The sequence below is a fragment of the Engystomops pustulosus genome, chromosome 1, assembly GCF_040894005.1.
Source record: "Engystomops pustulosus chromosome 1, aEngPut4.maternal, whole genome shotgun sequence".
NCBI lineage: Eukaryota > Metazoa > Chordata > Amphibia > Anura > Leptodactylidae > Engystomops > Engystomops pustulosus.
Window position 1 is genome coordinate 80,316,475 of NC_092411.1, and position 7,349 is coordinate 80,323,823.

Consider the following 7,349-nt stretch of genomic DNA (forward strand, 5'->3'; position numbering starts at 1 on the left):
CATCCGACAGAAAACGGGGGGCGGGCCGACAGACTATCTGACGGATTCAGACAACGAGGGATTTAACATTCAAAATTGTGTTGCAAGGCATGCAATTACATGCACCGGGGAGAAGATGGTGAACCTGAGCGGGGAAGCGACATATGCAGGAAATTGGATGCACAATCTTAGTGAATTGCGGCAGCTCTTAATCCTCGTCGGACAACGCACCTCGGGGATCACGATGGGACGGGTAAGTAAATGTGCCCCATTGGCTGCAAAAGTCGCATGCTCTCTCCAGAAAGTCCATTGGAAAGCCAGTGCTGCACTTCAAGTGGTACAGAAAGGTTAATACAGGTTATTTTTTTTAATTTAAAGCTATTTATTGAATATTTTGGCAAATTAGTCAAACCCTTTAACAGTTATTGGTGTACTTTCCAAGGACTGCCAAACTTTCCATACAGGAAGAAGTCTTTGGTATCAGTGCTGTGTTGTCTCAGAAGCACTGTAGATGAAAATTTTAACTCAATCTCGGAGGATTGGAGATGCCTTCTGGAAGAAGCTGTAAACCCTACAATCATATTCACAGATCACAAAAACCTTGCTTAGACATCCTGCACACAACTGGGGAGATGCATTAATGTGTTGGTATTTAGACCAGTGCAGAGGACAACTCCACAGTTCTCTGCTCTTGACAGATTAATCATGTCTGGTGCAGGATTATTAATCCAGTGGCGTATAAGTCTGGCAAATCGTATTTTGTTCCTCCTATTAGTTGGTTTAGTTTGCTGCATCACAATATTGAAGTGTCTGGCGCACAGGCTATTTTCTGTTTCACCACGCCACTTTATTACCAGGGCCAACTGCCTAAAAATGGAATTAAACTTTCAGGCGTTTGGCCTTTAAGTTGCAAATGACTCCAATTTTCTGTTGTAGACAGATTGATACATTTCCCCAATGTGTGGAGTTTGTGAACCGCAAACAACGGTCCTGCATAATTGCAATTTGTAGGGCACATCTGGTAATGATCCCGGACTGATGATAAAGAGGTGGCCCAAGATGCTAATGCGGCCAACCCAGTCACTTGGAGGCCACTTGAAAACAGTATAATCCTATTCATAGGTCTATATTCCACTGGTTTTGGACGCCATCTTGACTACTGTCCGCCATCTTAGATACAGCGGCCATGTTCCCTGACCATTGTCAAGTTAATGTCATGATTCAAACTTCATTTTATGTAACCTGTTTGCTCGCCTGTCAGCTTGATTATATTATGATTCTGGAGTCCACTTATCTTATTCTTCTCAGCAAATTAGTATAAACAATATCTGTGTACAAGGTCTCTGAGAACTGAGCACAAATAATTAACTTTTTTCCCAGAATGTGCTGATGTCCAATAGAATCTAAGTGCCTTATCTCCTTTCATACAAAAATGCAAAATGCTGATTTCTCTGTATTAAAATACAGCTGTTTTTTTAAAATAAACAGTGTGATTTGAGTGCATCTAAAGACCGGACTGTGTCTTTCTTTTACTCTGTCATCCCGCTGCCTGCAGCTATCTCATCCTCCCTCAAAGGGTTAATTAGGACTCACCTTACAAAAGTCAAGAGGGCTGTTGGGGCCCTGCATAAAAATCCCTATCAAAATGGAATTCAACAGAGGGGCAGGCGTAACGGCATGACGTAGTGACGTCACGCTGCACAGTCGCCCCGCCAACCGCACCTGCTCTCCCCGGCTGACCGGACCTTGGCGTGCTGGATGCCGATGATGGGGGATCGCGTTCCGTGACCCCGCTCCCTTGGATGTGCGTGTTGGGGCGGGCGGACACGCTGGCGGAGGCTGTCCGCTGTGTGGAGGTCTCCGATTCTGGTCACTGCTGCCTCTGCTGTTCGCCGGCTGTCCGGGGAGTTGTCTTCTTGCTCCTCTGCTGCTCCGCTGAGAGGTTGTCGCTTTGGCGGGGCTCCTTGGCTCTGGCTCCTTGGGCATGAGGGCGGATCGCTGGAGTTCTATTGAGAAGTCAGGATACCGGGCTGGACCGTGGCGCTGACCGGTGTAAAGTGATCCCTGGGTCTGCTGCTAAGGTGGCTTGGCCGGGGGGTTATCCACTGTGTCGGCGCGGTCAGGAGTCGGATCCTGTCATCCACCTATCCCTGGTTTTCCTCCGTCCCCTGCTATGCCGCTATCCTGATCTGGATTGTTGGAGTCTTCTGGAGCAATGCTGGAGCCATTCTGCAGGATGGGTGAGACGTATCTGCTCATGGTTATTCCTGTTGCTTTGCTTATTCCGCTGGTCTTATGCTCTACTAACTGGTACTAACTGAGCCTGCTTGCTTTGCTAATATAATATTAGCCATTAAAAAGTTTTGCGTTCCTCCTAATCTAACTCTATATATTGGGACGCTGACAGCAACTACTTGCTACTAACCGGCCTGCAATATATGGATTGCTGTTTCACGCTAACTTTCCCCTAAGCATGCTCATAGGGCGTCTGGACTTCCTGGATTTCAGTTGAGACTGTACAGAAACTACCCTCACGGGGGTCTTTGGAAAGAGACAATAATGAGTCAATAACACCGCTTATTTCTTACGAACTAGTTAGCAATATATGGACTTTAATCTCATATTATCCTCTTCTAAAGCATCCCCATAGGCTGTGTCGACTTTAGTAGAGGCTGTATAGAAACTTCCCTTAGAGGTGCTTTTTTCGTTTGCAGGAGACAACAACGTGGCTATATGTTACTTTGAGAGTCTGACTTTTGAATCGTACAGATGTTATAGATCTATCTCATCAGCCTACTATTATATATTGTTATTTTTTTTTTTTTTTTTGTCATATTAATTGTATGTTTACTTCACCGTTTGGCAGTATTGGTTGTTGTTTATAGTCCTTTCAGGATGCCACCTAAGAATTCATCAAGGAAATCCCTGGGGACAACACCCCCTAGGGAGAAAGAGAAAGGGGGGTCCAAAGGGGACAACTCTACAAAAATAGACAAATTATGGAAGTCCCCATCAGTCAAAACTCGCACCGGTTTGACTACACAGAAAAATCCTGAATTAGAGGGTCAGGACCCCAAAAATAGAGTACAGGGGTCGAGATTTGCAGTGCTAGAGGCCGAAGAACAGGAGGAGGAGGAGGTAGGAGCAGGGGGAGAAAAAGCCATGCTCAGAGAGATTCTGGACTCTATTAAAATATGTAACTCTGCAATACTCGACCTCAAAGAGCAAGTGGGTGCGTTGAGAGGGGATGTCTCTCTCCTCAGAGAGGAGGTGAGCAAGGTCAGAGATAGACAGAAAATTACGGATGATAAAATTGTTAGTATTGAAAAAGAGTTAAGCTTATTAAAAAAAGCTTTTTCCTCTACGGAAAGGGAAAATAAGACTCTCAAAGGGAAAATGGCCGATATGGAGGACCGTTCTAGGAGAGCCAACCTTAGGGTTATAGGGATACCAGAAAAGGCTGAAGGAGAAGACCCCGTCACGTTTATTAAAGAGTGGTTGTTGGAGAGAATAGGGAAGGAACATCTCTCATCCAACTTTGATATAGAACGTGCCCATAGAATTCCTTCAGTGTCATACGTCCCTGGTAATAACCCCCGGACATTTATCCGTAAAACATTACTATCTAGAGATCGGGATATGATACTTCGAAGAGCACGTGACTTAAAAGATTTATCAATTCAAGGTGCAAAAGTATCGCTTTATCCGGATTTCTCTAGGGATACCCTTGAAAAAAGGAAATGTTTCCTAGAGGTGAAAAAAAGGTTGAGAGATAAGGGTATTATCTATTCATTGATGTTCCCGGCTAAATTGAAAATTATCTTTCAAGGCCAGTCCCAGTTTTTTAGCACGCCAGACCAAGTCTCTGATTGGTTAGAACTTAAGGGACTGTGATCCATATGCTATAGATTGATATCCGTTTTGTATAGGTCAGTTTTGGGGGAGCAGGGGTTGGACGGGGGTGGGTAAGTGGCCTAAGCAGGAAGAGTTCTACCATGGTAGGACAGTTGAGTGGGAATGGGTGGGAGGGTTGCTTCGTTGCTGGAGATGTTGTTGGATTGCTAGCTGTCCCTTTTTCCCTATCCAATGGGTACTAGGTTTATATCCTGGAATATAAGAGGGTTGAAAGACCGGTTGAAGCGCTGTATCATTTTTGATTATATTATTAAGCAACTTCCTGCAATTGTGATTTTATTGGAGACACATCTCGACAAAGATTCCTTAGCATTAGTAGATCGGAGATGGGCTAGTCATGTGTATAATTCAGTCTTTTCATCATTTTCCAGAGGTGTATCCATTTTGGTTCACAGGTCAATCTGTTTTCAAGTTTTAGACTCCCTGTGTGATACAGAGGGGAGATTTGTTTTTTTATTCGCTAGGTTAGAGGGTATTAAATGCGTCGTAGCAGGGGTATATATCCCACCCCCCTTTAGATATGACGTGTTGATTAGCTTGATGCGGTTCCTGGAGAAGGTGGGTGAATGTCCCGTATTGGCCCTAGGGGACTTCAACTCTGTTATGTCAGAGAAGAAGGACCGATTGGGGAAAAGGAAGTGTGCAGATACATCCGCGAGAGACACCCCCTTCGCCAGGTTCTGTCAGGAAATAGGTTTGTCGGATGTGTGGAGGTCTTTAAACGGGGATGCGCCAGCATTTTCATGTTACAATCGCTCTTATAATTCATTTTCCAGGATAGATTTGGCGTTGGCCAATGACTATGCCAGTGGGTGGGTGCGGAAAATCCGATACGATAACCGGTCCGTTTCTGATCATTCCCCACTGGTTCTTGAGTTGATTCCCTCAATCAAACCCGCTCCTAGGTTTTGGAAACTGAATGCACACTGGTTGTCCTTATTAACAGATGAAGACAAAATTAAGAAAGAAATGTGTAGTTTTATATCTGCTAACAGGACCTCGGATAATGTGGGATTGATCTGGGACGCGTTGAAATCCTTCCTTAGAGGGATAATAAACTCAGAAATTATATTTCTTCGGAAACAATGGGCTAGACAAGAGCGGAGCCTAAAAGACGAAGCTAAAAAAAGAGAAAGGGAATATCAGGCTAATAGCTCGCAAGACTCACTCGATAAGTTTAATAAAGCACAAGAGGAGTATAACAGATACATTGCTAATAAGGCTTTGCAGAAGTTATTCTTCCTCGATCAGAAGTCACATTGTGAAAGTGGTTCTCCATCAAAAGGGCTCTTGTATAAAGTTAAAAAACAACAGGAATCAAATAGGATAGCCAGGATTAAAAACTCTTTTGGCGAAGTAACCGGTAATGCTCAGGAGATTGATGCTATTTTTCTTCAGTTTTTCCAAAAAATCTATTCCTCAGATTTGGAGGCGTCAGTAGAGGAGATATGTCAATATTTAGACAATATCCAGTTTCCTAGATTACGCACAGAAAAAGCAGATGAACTAGCTGTGCCAGTATCCATTTCGGAACTCGAGGAAGCTTTGTCATCCTCGAGACGTAATTCCGCACCAGGGTTGGATGGCCTGCCCCTAGAAATCTACCATAGATTCAGCTCTATTCTTCTCCCCCTGCTAGTTGAGATCTGGGAGACAGCACAGAGAGTGGGGAGATTACCCGAATCCTGGTACGAGGCATGCATAGTCTTGCTACCCAAAAAAAATAAAGACCCTCTGGAGGCAGAGTCCTATCGGCCGATATCTATTCTCAATACCGATGCCAAATTGCTGGCCAAGGTGCTCTCGAATAGATTAAAAGAATGTGCGTCAATACTTATACATGAAGACCAATGTGGCTTTGTGGCAGGCCGACAGGGTAAAACCAATATAAGACGGTTGTTTTCGAGCCTTCAGTTGGGACAGGGGGGGTCGCGCTCCATCCTGTCATTGGATGCGTCTAAAGCCTTTGACAGGGTGGAGTGGGACTTCCTCTGGGAGGTTTTGTCCAGATTTGGTTTGGGTGTCAGATTTGTGGAAGGGGTAAAACTTTTTTATCATGCTCCTAGGGTCAGTATCAGAGTAAATGGAGAATACTCCCCTTTTTTTACACTCTCGAGGGGTACTAGGCAGGGTTGCCCCTTGTCTCTCCTATTATTTGCTTTCTTCATAGAACCATTGGCAATAAAACTTAGAGCGGATAGGGAGATCGGGGGCGGAGGATTAGCTGGTTCAATGGATAAGATTATGCTGTATGCCGATGATGTCTTGCTCTGTTTGAAAGACTCTAATACATCGGTTCCTAAAGCTCTGAAGGTGATCCAGGAGTTTGGAGGGTTTTCGGGCTTCCAGATTAATACCCACAAGTCTATCCTGGTCCCAATTGACTACGATCCTCAGCCTAGTCTAACGCAAATGGATCTACAGATTTCATCGTCATGTGAATATTTGGGTTTAAAGATCACACCAAATGTGGATGACTATATTTCGATGAATGTGGCCCCACTATTAGCAAAATTGAAAAACAAGGTTAATACATGGAATACGCTACCTCTTAATCGAGCAGAGAGAATTGTTCTCACTAAGACTATCTTGCTCCCCCAATTGTTATACGTAGTATGCAACTCTCCCTGTTGGATTGGTAAGAAATGGTTCGGTTTTATTCGAGCTATCCTAAATAAATTACTGTGGGGGAGGAAAAGGGTTCGTATTAAACAGGAAACCCTAATGGTTAACAAGGAGAGGGGTGGTTTGTCGCTCCCCTCCTTGTACCATTATTTTCTGTCGGCACAATTACAGTTTATCCTGGAAAATGAATGCTCCAGTCTATCGCAGGTGATCAGTGCCCGGGTGGGGTGGAGATTTGACTCTATGCTCACCCTACTGGAGTCCGGACAACTCAAAGGTCATATTATTAAAAAACTCCCATTGGCTGTGTTGATGGGGAATACCTGGAGAGATTTTAAGAGGCTATATGGGATTAAGGGGGGATTTAAATTCACCCCATTATGGGGCAATCTTAACTTTGTAGAACTAAACAAAATGGAGGATGTCGGATTTTGGAGAAGGAAAGGGATCTATTCCTTGGAGCACCTGGGGGAACAGGGGGGGTTACCCTCCTTTCAGGTTTGGTGTAGGAAGGGGGTTTTGGAGGAGAAAGACTATTTTAGGTATAGTCAATTAGCACATGCAGTTAGTAAAGAATTAGATCACGAGAAGTTCACGATACACGAAGGGGGTAATTGTTTGGAAATTGTAGGGTTAGAGCCCTCACTTTTGAAAATGTCTAGGATCTATCGTCTGATCAGATCTGACATTGATCAGAACTTTAGTCACATAAGCCAAGTAAAATGGATAAATCAGGTTGGTTTTATCACAGCGGCACAATGGCGAGATATTTATAAGAATGTGGTAAGATCCACTATTAACTTAAATCACAGATGCACTCAACTTAATAT